Below are 13,954 nucleotides of genomic sequence, written 5' to 3' on the forward strand. Positions count from 1 at the left end.
TGGGCAGCCTGTGGTACCACATCCAATTGACCCAGTTAATGGGTGTTTATCGAAGTTACAAAACTTTTATTTTGAATCCATTAATTTCAGCACTTATTGTGAGTAGCCCAAGTCCTTGATGTTATCAACAGATGCTTGGTTAGACCATAATGGTTCTATCTCTAGGGGAAGAACTTGGCAAGCCCCCAGAAAAAGAGGGACTAGATTTGTTCTCCTTGACCCAGGTCACAGAACTATGAATAAGGAGTACAGGTTGCAAAAATGTTGGCTCAGTGTCAGAAAGAACTTCCTAATACCGAGAGCTATCTGGGGGAAAATGGGACAGCCTGCCTCTGGAGGTTGCACGTCCCTGAAGGTCTTGAAGCCAAAGCCGAATGATGGCTTGTCGGGAGCAATATAAAAGACGTGCTTGTTCAGGGGCAGTGTGGGGTGGTCGAGAGCCATTTTGGAAGCCAAGAAGGCCTACCTTCCAGGGCAACCTGAGTTCAAAGGCTGCCTCTGGGTGACCCTGGCAAGTGAGTTCACTGGTCATCACTCTGAGCAGCTCTGTGAGGTTAGAAATTGCAAAGAAGGTCGAGACCAGTAGAGGGAGTTTATTCAGCTGGGGTTTCCCAGTACCAGTGAGATCACAGGTCCAGAGCAGAGCCTGGTCCTGTTCTCCTGGAAGGTAGTCATGAAATTCTCTTATTCTGGGCCGTCAGAAGCCTGGTGTCCAGATCCCAGCTCTGACACTTACCAGCTGTGTGACACCGGGAAAGTCACTTCATCTCTGTGTCAGTCTCCTGACATGTGACATAAGGATAAATAATAGCACCTCCCTCCCAGGGTGGTTGTGAGTCTCAAATGATATAAGATTTGCAAAAAACACCTGTTGTTAGTTCTAGTAGGCATTGTATAAATGCTCACACCTCCCACCCTCCAGCCTCACACCTTGGTCTCTCCCTTTATTTTTTTTTTTTAACAAAAACAGCAAATCTGATTTTCCCATGTCCTTGGAGCCCCCTTGGAAAAGATCTGCTCCAAAGCAGTGACCCTCCCCCCAACCTGTGAAAGAGGCATCTCTTAAGCTGTGTGAACCCAAAACTTCTAGTGCCTGAGCTACAAACTGGATTCCAAGTTACTGTGGGCCGTGTCCTGGCTTCCAAAACTCAATCAATTTGACAAGCATTTGTGCATGGGCTCAGGATTCAGAAGATCTGGATTTAAATCTCTCCTATAAATAAAACCAATATGACCCTGAACCTTGGACCTTGGATCCTCTGTGAAAATGTTGGGTCTGACCTAGATGACCTCTGAGGTCCCTTAGAGCACTTGATAGATGGTCCTTTTCTCCTTTGAACATTTGTCTATGTCCCTACTAAGCCTACTAGCTGGCCAGGCATTGGGCCAGGCTCTGGGGATTCAGAAAAAGAATCCCCCCTCCCTCAAAAAAGAAAAGTTTGCCTTCAAAAAAGCATAAAGCCACTGGTGAGTTAAGGCTGAGTCACTGAAAGTTCTCAGGCTTCTGTTCTGAGTTCCCCTTGCACACTGGGGATGCATCCTACCCCTCTCCCACAACAGTATTTCCCATGGCAACTAAAAAGAATTGTTGTTTTGTGTGTTCTTTTTTAATGTGGGCTGGCTTTATTAGGTGTGCAGACTAGCAAGGGCCTAGATCTGGATTCAGGGACTGAATCCTAGCTCACCTACCTGCTACCTGTATGACCTAGAACATGCTACTTTTCTTCTCTGGGCCTCAGTTTCCTCACCTGTAAAATTAAGGAGTTGGCCCAAATGACCTCTAAGATCTTATATGGCTCTAAACCCTCCAGTCCAGTGAATTTTGCATTGCCCCTTCCCATGCCATAATGTGCCTGCCTTCGGTAAAGACAAGTGAAGAAGGAAAATCTACAGGTGACACATGCATGTGCCTCTGTGTGTATGTGTGTGTGTGCTCACACGCGCACACACACACATGCACATGTATGTTTTCTACCTAGCACTTCATTTCGGGAACCTTTGCCATAATCACAGAGAAAAGGCGACAGTGTTCTCTGGTAAGTCCAGATGTTTATCCTTAAAAAGCCCTTCTCCGCCCAGCTCTGACCTACACCTCTGGGAGGGAGACCCGCCTCCAGGGCAGTTGTGGGAAAAGCCAGCTGCTGATGAGTCTGAAGTCTCCAAGAGGGGAGAGTCTCTTCTCGAAAGGCTGAGAAGGCTGGGCAGGGGCTGCCCCAAAGCCACTCATGCCCCCCATGGTCAATGTCCCCTTTGTCATATCTGTTTCAGGCAAAGGTCACAGTGGGGATTAACATCATTGGCATCATTTATTCCATCTACGGGCTGATCACGCTAGTCATGGTGTTTCTTAGTTATGATTCTGAGAGTTGGCCTGAGGTAAGTAAGCTGGTAAACTGGGCAGGCCTCCATTTCTGAAGATGTGTTTGAAGATGGAATGAGCCTGGCAGGTGGCTATCTACCCCAGGGAGCCCACCAGGGGGATTTCCTCTGCTTAGTTAGTTTAGTTTCTGGGCTCTCCTCCTTCCTAAGGATCTAGGTTCATTTGACGCTCACTTCTGGGAGGAATAGTGACAAAGAAAGTAGGAATGGCTTGTGGGCCACCGGACCTCTGAGCTCTTCCTGCCCATTGGGAATTTGAACTCATTACTCCTAGGACTGTCCTGGAGGTCAAGCATAACGAATCTTCTTCTTGCGTGGGGTAGCCCTGGATACAGCTATCCTGTTCCCCACCCTACCCCTGAACCCCAAGTCTTTTCTGCTCCAAGATAAACATCCCTGGTTCTTTCTATGGATTCTCATATGATATGAGCTCCAGCACTTTCAGAATCCTGGTGATGGTGACTGTCTCCAACGAATCAAAATCCTTTCACGAACAGAGTGCCCAGGACTGAACCTGATACTCCCACTGTGGTCTGGTGAGGTCAGAGGGCAGCGGGACTATCACCTTCCTAGTCAATCTATCAAACAAGCATTGCTGGGCTTGGCGCTAAAGACCTAAACCCCAAAGACTGCCCTGCTCCTCCTCCTCATGGAGTTTCCATCCTCTGAGGGCAGACGCCATGTCCACATATAGGTGTGTGGAGAATAAATGTAAGGGAGTTAAGGAGGGTGGGGGAAGAAGCAAGGGGGAAGGGGAAGTACCTACATGGAAGGGCTGCTTGATTATTCCTCTACGGAATCCAGAGATCCCATTCCTTTTCACAAATGCCATTCCACAAGCCTGACTCCTAGTATGTTTAGAGTCCATGAGGACCCTGGCTCCTTTTTTCAGACAAACTGCCTCTTCGTGAAGTTGGTTGTTTGCACCCAAGTCCAGTGTTCTAAATTCATCCCTCCCAACCCTTACCCCCTTTGGCCCAGCACTCCATCAGGATTCCTGACCCTATTCTTCAGCACATCAACTATCCTTCTTGGCTTTGGATCACCTGCAGAACTTGATAAGCATGCCTCCACCCACCAGGGAAAAGTGGAAGGGTAAACAGTACCTAGGTGGCACCACAGTGCAGAGAATGCTGGGTCTGGAATCAGGAAGACTTGAGTTCAAATCCAGTCTCAAGACATTTATTAGCTGGGTGATCCTGGGTAAAATGAGATAATCATAGCACCTACCTCCCAGGGTGATTGTGGGGATCACCTGAGATCACATTTGTCAACAGTACTTCTCGAAGCACCTGGGATGTGGTAGCTGCTTATTCCCTGTCTCCCTTCCCTTCCCTTCCCCCTTAAAAAAAAGAAACCCCTCATTTTCGGAAACTGATTAGAGTTCTCGCATAACATCTTATCAAAAATATTTTTTAAACCCGTATTTCTCTGTCATTCCAAGACTCACAGTGGTTCCCTGTTGCCTGTGATATCAGAGGCCCTGGGCACACAGAAAAGAAAGATGTGGATTATGTGGCAAGTGTCCAGAGGACAATGACCAGCCTGGTGAAGGGCCCCAAGCTCATGCCATAGGAGGGTGGCCCAGAGGAACTGGGAACTTGTAGGGTGACGTGATGGCTGCCCCCAAATACCAGAAGGGCTGGTGCAAGAAAGAGATTGGTCCTGTTTGGCTCCAGAGGGGAAGGAGAGGAGCAGGGGGCGGACGTGGAAAAGACAGTCATTTTCTGATTCTCCAAGTGTCACTTCTGTTACTGACTGTGTGGCCTTGGAAAAGTCACTTGCCCTCTCCACTTGCCCCAGTCTCCTCATCAGTAAAGCCTCTGGGGTTGGTTCCCCCCCCTTGACCTGTGACCTGAGAGATCCCAAGTCCTCCAGTGAGGCGGTCTGGCACAGTAGAAGAAGCACTGGCTTGCCTCTGTCCTTCCCGGCAAGTAGGAAGTGCTTAATCGATTCTGTCTCTGATTTCTCACACGACTTGTGTGATCTTGGGGAAAATAAGTGAATTTCTCTGGGCCTCAGTTTAACCATTTGTAAAATTAGGGGATTCACCCAGTGAATCATGCGCAGGGACACAGAGACTCAGACCTGGTTATCCTGGAGCGGATGGTCCAATCTGGGAGACAAAACATAAACATGTCAACAGACAGGTGGTGACCGGAGGGGCAGGTTTGCTAAAGATGGTGGTTCCGGAGAGCTGTCCAGCCATGCTCCCCAGTGGCTCCCCATTGGCTCCGTAAGACAAGACGCTCGGGTCACCAACGTGCCTTCCAGCTTGGCCGCCCTGGCCAACAGGCCGAAGGCACTCTGCCAGCCCTTGGTGATCACTGAGCAATGTACAGACACTTACAAGAAATGTGTTCTTTCTTTCCATTTTTCAGAGCTCCAGTAAGTTACTTTCAGAATATCTGTTCATCTACAGCGTCTTCTATGTCCTCGTCTCATGGACCATCCTCAGATGGAACCACAAAGCCATCTTTTACTCCTTACATTGAATGAATGTGTCATCCCTCTCTGGCAAGTAAGGTTGGGGGAAGAGCAGGGAGAGAGAAACGGTCAAGGCTCCTTCTTGGGGTAAAGCAGATGGAATTGGTGCTCTGCCAGGGTTCTTTCAAAGACAAGCTCATGGCCCTTACCTCTAGACTCCCCTCTGCCACGGAATGCCAGAGCTTAGAGGGCCCATCAGAGGCTACCTAGTCAAAGTACATTGTTTTTCAGTGGGGGAAACTGAGACCCCAGAAAGTTAAGTGATTTAGCCAAGGTCACACAGGGTTTTTGTAGCAGAGCTGGGGCTTGAACCCAAGCCACCTACTTAGGAAGCTCTGGCCCACTTTCTACTGATCCATAATACAGCCATAAAAGGGAATCCTGGACAAGTCCTGGGGTGCCAAACTTTCTTTAGTGAAAAAGGAGGGAGGGTGCTGCTATTTCTGGTCCAGAACTAAATGAAAAAAAAAAAAACCCGTGAGGTTCCTATATAACAAATGCAATCTACTACGCAGTCACTGACTAGCTTCAAGCCTCAGTTTCCTTTTTGCAAAACAGGAAATAACAATGACTTATTCAGAAGGGTCGATGCAATGTAATTCCACAGACTTTTGTTAATTGTTCTTGAAGGTTCCTAGGCTAGCTGGGAGGGGCCTTGGGAGTCATCTAATTCAGTTCCCATTTTATGGAGGTGAAAGCTGAGGTTCAGATACTAAAAGGATTTGCCCCAGGCCATGCAGCTAGGAGGGAGCCAGGGTGGTACCGAGGGAAGGGTTCTCACCTTAGAGTCACAAGACCTGAGATCGAATCCTCCAACGAGATCACACGTGTGACCCTGGGTACATCATGGAACCTCTCCCTTTGCTGAGGTGTCCTTCTCTGTAAAATGGAAGGATTGAACTAAGTGACCTCGAAGGTCCCGTCCATTTCAAGCTCCATGATCCTAAGCAACCGAGCAGGGTTCAAACCCACTGTCCTGGGCCGCCTCCCGCTTACATAATGGGGTCAGGGGCCCTGGGAGAGCATGTGCTGGACGATGATGAGGAATCTCCCCGTCCTGCCCTCCCAGACCCATCTCCCACGTGTCCAGATCAGCTTGGGAGAAGGGATGGAGTCCGAGGCCTACTCTGCAGTCACAGTGGCCACCACCCTCTCCGTCCAAGGCTTGTCAGGTGACCTCAGCTTGTGGCCAGGACGCAGCAAAGAAAACCATCGGGACTCCCAATAAAGAGTGAGCGGGGAGCTGAGCACGGGCAGCTGTTTGAAAATGGTAACGGCATCTTTTCTAAATGTGGCTTTTTCCTGTTTCTCCAATAAAGATGAAATGAAGACGGTTTGCTTTCTTTGGTGATCTTTAACGAGAAGAAGATGGGTGAATAGTAATAACCTCTACGTAGCAGTTACTCTGTGCCAGGCACCATGCCAAGCTTTTTGTAATTACCTCCTTTGATACTCCCAACAAGCCTGGGAGGTAGGTGCTATTATTATCCCCATTTTTTACAGAGAGGGAGACTGAGACAAACAGGGGTAGAGTGACTTGCCCAGGGTCACACAGCTAGTAAGTATCTGAAGCCAGATTTCAATGCCATTCTTCCTAACTCCGGGACTCTCTCTACTGAGCCCCCTAGCCATCCAAATTCGAATCAGATTACATTAGAATCAGAAGCTTTCTCGGTGTGTACAGGTTAGTACTTTGTGATTCTAAGTGACTCCCTTAGGTTGGGGAAAGGGAAGAGCCTGAATGAAATTAAGGAAGCTTTCATGCCATCCTCCCCACATACACACCGGCCTTGGATAGAGAGCTGGGCATGGAATCAGGTGGCTCTTGGTTCAAATTCTGCCTCTGACCCTGACTAGCTTGGTGCCCATGGACGAGTCACTTTTTACTTCTCAGAGCCTCCATTTCTTCCTCTGTAAAATAAGAATAACGGTCCTTAGACTATCTGCCTCTCGGGATTTCCATAAGAACATTTCTTTCTACAAAGCGGTAACCATGAAAAAAAAAATTCTGGTACTGGCCGAGAAATAGAGTTTAATAAATGACAGATTAGTACATTTGCAATTAGTAACACTATTAGTAAATATGACCATAGTAATCTAATGTTTGATAAACCCACAGATTCAAGCTTTGGGGGCAAGAACTCGCCATTTAACAAAAATTGCTGGGAAAATTGGAAAGCAGTTCCAAGTAGGCATAGAGTTAAACCAACATTTCACACTGTAAACCAAGATAAAGTCAAAATGGGTGAATGCTTCTGACATAAAGGGTGATATAAGTAAATTAGGGGAGCATGAAACAATGTACCTGGACGTTCTATGGCAAAAGAAAGAGTTTATGACCAAACATTTTACTTTATGGGAAGTAAAATGGATAATTTTGATTACGTGAAATTAAAAAGCTTTTGTACAAACAAAACCAATGCAGCTAAAATTAGAAGAAAAACAGGAAACTGGTGTAAGGGCAAGCAAAATGGGACTTTTTTATTGTTTTTTTTTCCTTTGGAGTGCTCAGCACTAAAGCAATCAAGTGCCTTTGATTGAGTCTTGCCTTTTGAGGCCACACCTTTTTGCTATTTAGGTCACGAGAGGTATGAAACACTGTGACCCTGAAGAGGTGTATACATACTCTGAGGTTAGCATTTTGTTTGGGCCTCACTCATTGGAAGAGTGTTGGTGTGGAGACTCTGGGCAGCCATGAAGGAGATCCCCCCTCCCCACTTTGAAAACCCAGATGTTGCTGCTTCTCTCTCTGGTGCGTGAGTAAGTATGTGTTGCTATGGTCAGACAGATAGAAGCCTGTGTGTTGATTTGTGTTATTTTGCTCTGTATATAATTTCTGCTGTAATTTCTGTTTGTGTTTTCTCTGAAGTTCAAGGTGCTGACTTTTTTCCCCTGAACTAAGTGAATGATATATGTGTGTTTAATTAAAGCAAGATTGTAAACCCCTTAAAGTTGCTTTCCTTAGAAAAGCAGATCAAAGAACCTGTGCTAGCAGCCCTCCTGTGTGCTGGTGTTGTTGGTCTTACACAGTCACAGTAGCTGCAACTAACATTTGCTATCCACTTCCAGAGAGAAAACTAATGAATTCTGAGTACAGACTGAAGCAGACTTCTTTTACTTTCTTTTATCGGTGTGTGTGTGTGTGTGTGTGTGTGTTTTGCAACTCGACTAATATGGAAATATGTTTTGCATTACTTCACATGGATGATAGAAATCCTATTGCTTACCTTCTTAAGAGGAAGAGGAGGAACAGAAGGGAGGGAGAGAATTTAGAACTCAAAATTTTCAAAAATGAATGTTAAATTTTTACATGTAAGTAGAAAATAATTAAAGAAATAGAAAAGATCGATAGAATAGATTACATAAGCAAAGCATAACAGTAGCACAGTAGCCCAGTGTTTAATAAATTAAAGAGTACAAAATAATGGAGAAAAAACACTCTAGTCAATAAGAAATACTGGGAAAACTGGAAAGTACTTTGACAAAAAAAAGAGGTTTAGACCAGCATGTTTATCATATTTGACAAAAAATTCCAGATACAGAGATGATTAGAATATTAAAAGGTCATTTTTTAAAAGAAGAAAATGGAAGATTTCATCTTTTTAAAAATTATTTTAAATTTAAATACAAAACTTAAATATATAATAAGAAAAGAAAAAGGAACATATTATAAACTTAAATACTAACACTTAAATAGAAAATAAGAAAAGAAAAAAGCATTTCCATGTGCACAGCAGAACATAAGAGAAGATTCAAATTATAAAACAATAAATTTCCACTTCAAGAAAGCCTATGTAATAAATACTACACATTGTGTTCCAGGCTATCCATCTTCCTTGTTAGTTTTCTATTGTTCTCTGCTGTGCAGTTTTTACTTTGTTCTTTTTCCCCCCACCCCACCCCCAGAAGGCTACAATTAAGCATGGATATATTTGTGTGTATATATGTATATATCTGTACATACACAATAAACATATGCACACAAACATATATACATGCATAAGCATATACACACATACACTTACATATCCATACATATATTTAGCTATCTATAATCACACTCACGTATAGATATATACATTCATATGTATCTACGTAAGACCGTACTACACTTGTCTGTCCTCTGTTTCTCTGAGGGTGGATAATGTCTTCCTTCATATGTCCAAGTCTTTCCCTATTTTTATAAGTCCACCGACTCATCATTTCCTACACCACAGGAATATTCCGACCTCATACTGTCTAGTTATTTTAAATCATCCAAAACACCATTGATTAATATAGCTGCCATATAGTGCAATTTCCCTATTTCCCTCTTCTGATTAAATCTATTTTAGTTTAAACTTTGTCTGAGATCATCCTGCTTTTTTCCCCTAATAAACTCTACTCCTGATCTTTATGTTTGTGTGTATCTCCTATTTCCTATCCCTCCTTACTCCTCTACTTTACTTCTACTCACTACCTTGCCCTCCTATTACTTAACATACCGCCCCCACCAGAGATCCATCCCTTATCCTCTCCCCCTCCCTATTCACTAAGCTTTTTATTTCTTTCTGAATTTAGAAGACTTTTATGCCCTTCTAGATATGTGTATTGTTCCCTCTTTAACACATTCTCAATGAGAGTAGGGTTCCAGAACTACCAGCCCTCCTTTCCCGTCTAATTCCTCTGTGTCAGTTCTTCCTCTTGCACCTTGTTTATAGTAGATAATTACTCTTTTTATCTTTTCCTAGAAGGTTTGCTTTTTAGTGTCACATCATACTCAGCTCTACCCCAATCTTTCTTTCCAATTACTAATAACAATCTTGGCTGTACAATTTACATTTCCTCATATAAAAAGTGAATAGTCTGTCCTTATTGAGTCCCTTATAGTTAGTCTTTGATGTTTATCTTATGTTTCTCTTGGATCTCATATGTCAAATTTTCTATTGATTTCAGGTTTTTTTGCAATAAAATCCTGAAAATCTGACAACTCACTGAATGTCCTTTTATTTTGTTCAGGATTATACTTAGCTTTGCAGGGTATGATATTTTCAGCCACAACCCTAGTTCTTTTGCTCTCCTATCTATTTATATCTATCTATCTATATCTATATCTGTATCTATATCTATATCTATATCTATATCTATATCTATATCTATATCGTGTTCCAAGAAATGCGGTATTTTATTGTAGCTGCTGTTAGGTCCCATGTGATTCTAATTGTGGCTTCACTGTATTTGAATTGTTTTTTTCTTGTTGTTCATAATATATTCTCCTAGCTATGATATTCCTGTAGGTTTTCCTCATGGGATTTCTTTCAGGTGGTAATCAGTGGATTTTTTCTATTTCTACTTTCCTCTCTTGTTGTAATACTTCAGGACAACTTACTTTAATTATTTTTTTTGTTTTATTGCATCAAGATTCATTTTTTTGATCATAGCGTTCAGACAGTCTGATTATTCTTAGTTTTCTCTTTTTGATCTGTTCTCCAGATCAGTTGTTTTTCTTATGAGTTATTTCACTTTTTCTTCAATTTTTCTCCTTCTTTATATTTTGTTTTGTTATTACTTAGTCTTTTATAGCTTCACTGGCTTCGCCTTGCCCAGTTTTAATTTTCAAAGACTCATTCTCTTCCTTAAGATTCTGGATCTCCTTCTTCCACTTGGTTGACTTTCTTTTCATAATCTTCTTATTTTTCTTGGATTGTTCTTATTTCTCTTTAATTTTTCCTCATCTCTCATTTGATTTTTAAAGTCTGTTTTAAGTTCTTCTATGAATTATTTTTGGGCAGGTGACTGCCCAAAATTCCCCTGGGCAGGTACTCTTTGGGGTAGGAGAGGCTTTTTTTTGCTTCAATATTCTCCTCTATAGATGAACCCCAGTCTTCTCTATTCCCATAGTTACTTTTTATGGTTAGGTTCTTTATTTTTTGCCTGTTCATTTTTTTATTTATTTATAGCAATGGTGTCTCTGGCCTCAGATGCTCATTCAGTTCTCTCTTCTGGCCTGGGACAGAAACCAAGAACTTTGCCCTCCTGTAAGTGCCCACAGCCAGCAGAGTCCCCGCCCTGCTGTTTCTGCACTCACCAGGTGTGTGCTGGTTCCTTCTCATCCAGGGCTGCCTCTCAGCAGCACAGCCGGGGCTGGTGTTTCTTGTCAGCAGAGGTTTCTTCAATCCTCCCCACTCAGAAGCCCAAATTCCCACACTGTCCAGGAGGTGAAAGTTTCTATGGCTGGTGCCAAGATTACCTCCCAACCCAGCTAACCCCAGGACTTGCCGTTTATTGTTTCAGAAGAACTAGCCTGGAGGTATTTACTCTTCACAGGGACCAAACTTCTGTCCTGGGATTTTTCTTCTGATTATCCCAGGAGGGCTACTGTTCTGCCCCAACTCTTTTTACACACACACACACACACACACACACACACACACACACACACACACACACACACACACACACCCTGGTTTTGGCTTGTTTATGGGGGAAATCTGGAAAGCTTGGAATTTTCTGACCTACTCCACCATCTTCCCAGAATCCTCTCCAACAGTCCATCTTTTAAAACTATGATGGGGGGAGGGAGATTAATTACCCAACAAAACATTTTGTAGATTATAAAATAACATAGACAATTTTATTTACATAAAAGTTGAAAACTTTTGCCTAAGAAAAGTTAATGCAGCTAGAATAAAGAAGTTGAGAAATGAGACAGGGAAAAATAAATCTTTGCAATTCCCCAACAAATGTCAAAAGGATCTGAACAATTTTCAAAAAAAGAAATGCATAGTCTGAAGAGCCATGTGAGAAATTCTCCAAATCACTATTAATAAGAGAAATGAGAATTAAAACAACTGTAAGAAGTCACCTTATACCATCAAATTGGTGAAAATGATAGAAGACAAAAATAGTGTCTCCAATAACCCTGAGCTATTCCCTGACACAAAACCCTACCTATCAATCAAAATGATTTTCTTTTGGGAATATGCATGTACAAAATTGCTGTTGGAGAGTTACCAATTGGTTCTAGAAAACAATTTGGAATTATGCAAGGAGACTTTCTAAACTATTCACACTGTTTGACCCAATGAACTTAGTACTATTAGCAACACATGGAAGCAAATGGGTACACACGTACCCCAAGGAGGTCAATAACAGAAAGTGGTACTTTTTATAGTAGCAAAAAAATGGGTAAAATTATGTGCCTATCAATTAGGAAATGTTTGAACAAATTGAGGCATAAGTATCCTAAGGAATGAAAACATAAAGAATTTAGATATAGGAAAACTCAAGTTAACTGGTGCTGAGAGAAGAAAACAAACCCAGGAGAATTATATCTATGATGACTACAATAACATAAATGATGACAACCCTAAAGAACAAGTGAAAACAAGAGTCAAGACCAATATTAGTTCTAGGGGAATCATTTTGGTGCGTACATCTCTTTATGACCCTGAAGGAAAAGGGCTAAGACCAGCTTTTTACCACCTGTTATTGAGTCTGCTACACAGCCCAAATCTCTTAGGGTCTAGGGTACCTGGGATCTTTCAGGCCTTAAACGTTGAGCACCTAGAAATAATCCTGCCAAACAAAGATGGCTTTCCTCTGGCTAGAGAAGTATTTAATGATGATGATAAATCCCATGGATGATCAGCTCCTAGGACACATCCCAGCACTTAAAGGACACTTATTAATGCTTGACCAGGGGAATTCTGAAATCCACAGCAAATGGACTACCCATGGATCCAAAGCTGCAATTATTAGCTCAACAATATACAAATCTACCAACAATGACTTCTAGGTAATAGAACTGGGATCCTTCATGATAAATCTTTAAAAAAATAAAAGGATGCAACTATTCCCAGAAAGAGAATGGATGCATTGGATTACCTCTCTTGGGCTCAGGTGGGCATACTTGTATGTGAAGTACAAGGACCTTCCTAACACCTAGCACAGAGAGGAGGGAAGGGGAACAGGAGAGGGATGGGAAGAAAGAGAGGGGTAGGAAGGGAGGGGACCAGGAAAGTGGAGAGGGAAGGGAGTAGGGGAAAGAGGGAAGGAGGTGGGGCAGGGAACTAGAGGCAAGAAGAGGGGAGGAATTGGGGAGGGGAAGGAAAATGAAGAGGACAGAACTTAGAGGACCTATAGGAGTCACTTGCCCATGATCCCATGGATCACAAATAGCAGAACTAGGATTTGAAAATGGCTCTCTTGATTCCAGATTCCATGTTCATCCTACTATATGCCCAATACCTCTGCCCACCTTCCTGTGGATTTTTCTTCCTTTAGCTGTGACTCTGGAGCCTATACACACATTTCTATTTGTCTTTCTTTAAATAGACTTTTACGTTTGCGATCATTTGAACTTCAGAACTTAGTCAAAGGAGGAAGGAACTGGCTGACTTTTGTTTCAGCAATGATGTAGTGTCTCTCACAAGCTTGAGTCCCACCCTGGTGATAAAACACTGTAATTCTGGGTAGCTGGGAACCATAACCATTGACAAATGAAAGTTATAGATGGCACAAGGAGAAGGGAGAGACATAGGATGGGTGCCAAAAGATGGTATTATATATCTAATGGGGAAACATATTCAAAAAGTGCCATAAGGGGGTATCATCAAGGAAATGTATGGTTGGAAGAGACTTAGGTTAGGGATAACATATGGGGAGCCTGAGAGAAGCATTGGTACCAGGAAAGACACAAAAGATCACAAGGAAGACAGTATGGCATGCTGGAAAGAGAACTGGCTCCCAAGTCCACAGCACCAGGGTTCACATCTTACTGACTGTGTGACCTTGGTTTCAACCTCCCCAGGTCTTTCCTCATCTGGAAATGGAGGGGGTCAGACCAGATAGCATCTGAAGTCCCTCCTGGCTCCAGTGCTGTGGTCTTAACAACCTCTGTGAAAGTTTTGCTGGAAAACACGGACAAGAGAGGCACCTGGACAGGTTGCCATCTTTGCCAATGGAGGCATTACCCACATATATGTGTGATCACAGACACCCTGGAGTATTAGGGATTTTATACTCGCAAGCGAGAAGGTAGGTTCAATATAATGGGGCAAGAAAGGGGTGGGGCAGAATAATTCACTTTCTGAGGTTCCTGTATGGG

Source organism: Trichosurus vulpecula, chromosome 6 (genome assembly GCF_011100635.1).
Source record: "Trichosurus vulpecula isolate mTriVul1 chromosome 6, mTriVul1.pri, whole genome shotgun sequence".
Classification (NCBI taxonomy): Eukaryota; Metazoa; Chordata; class Mammalia; order Diprotodontia; family Phalangeridae; genus Trichosurus; species Trichosurus vulpecula.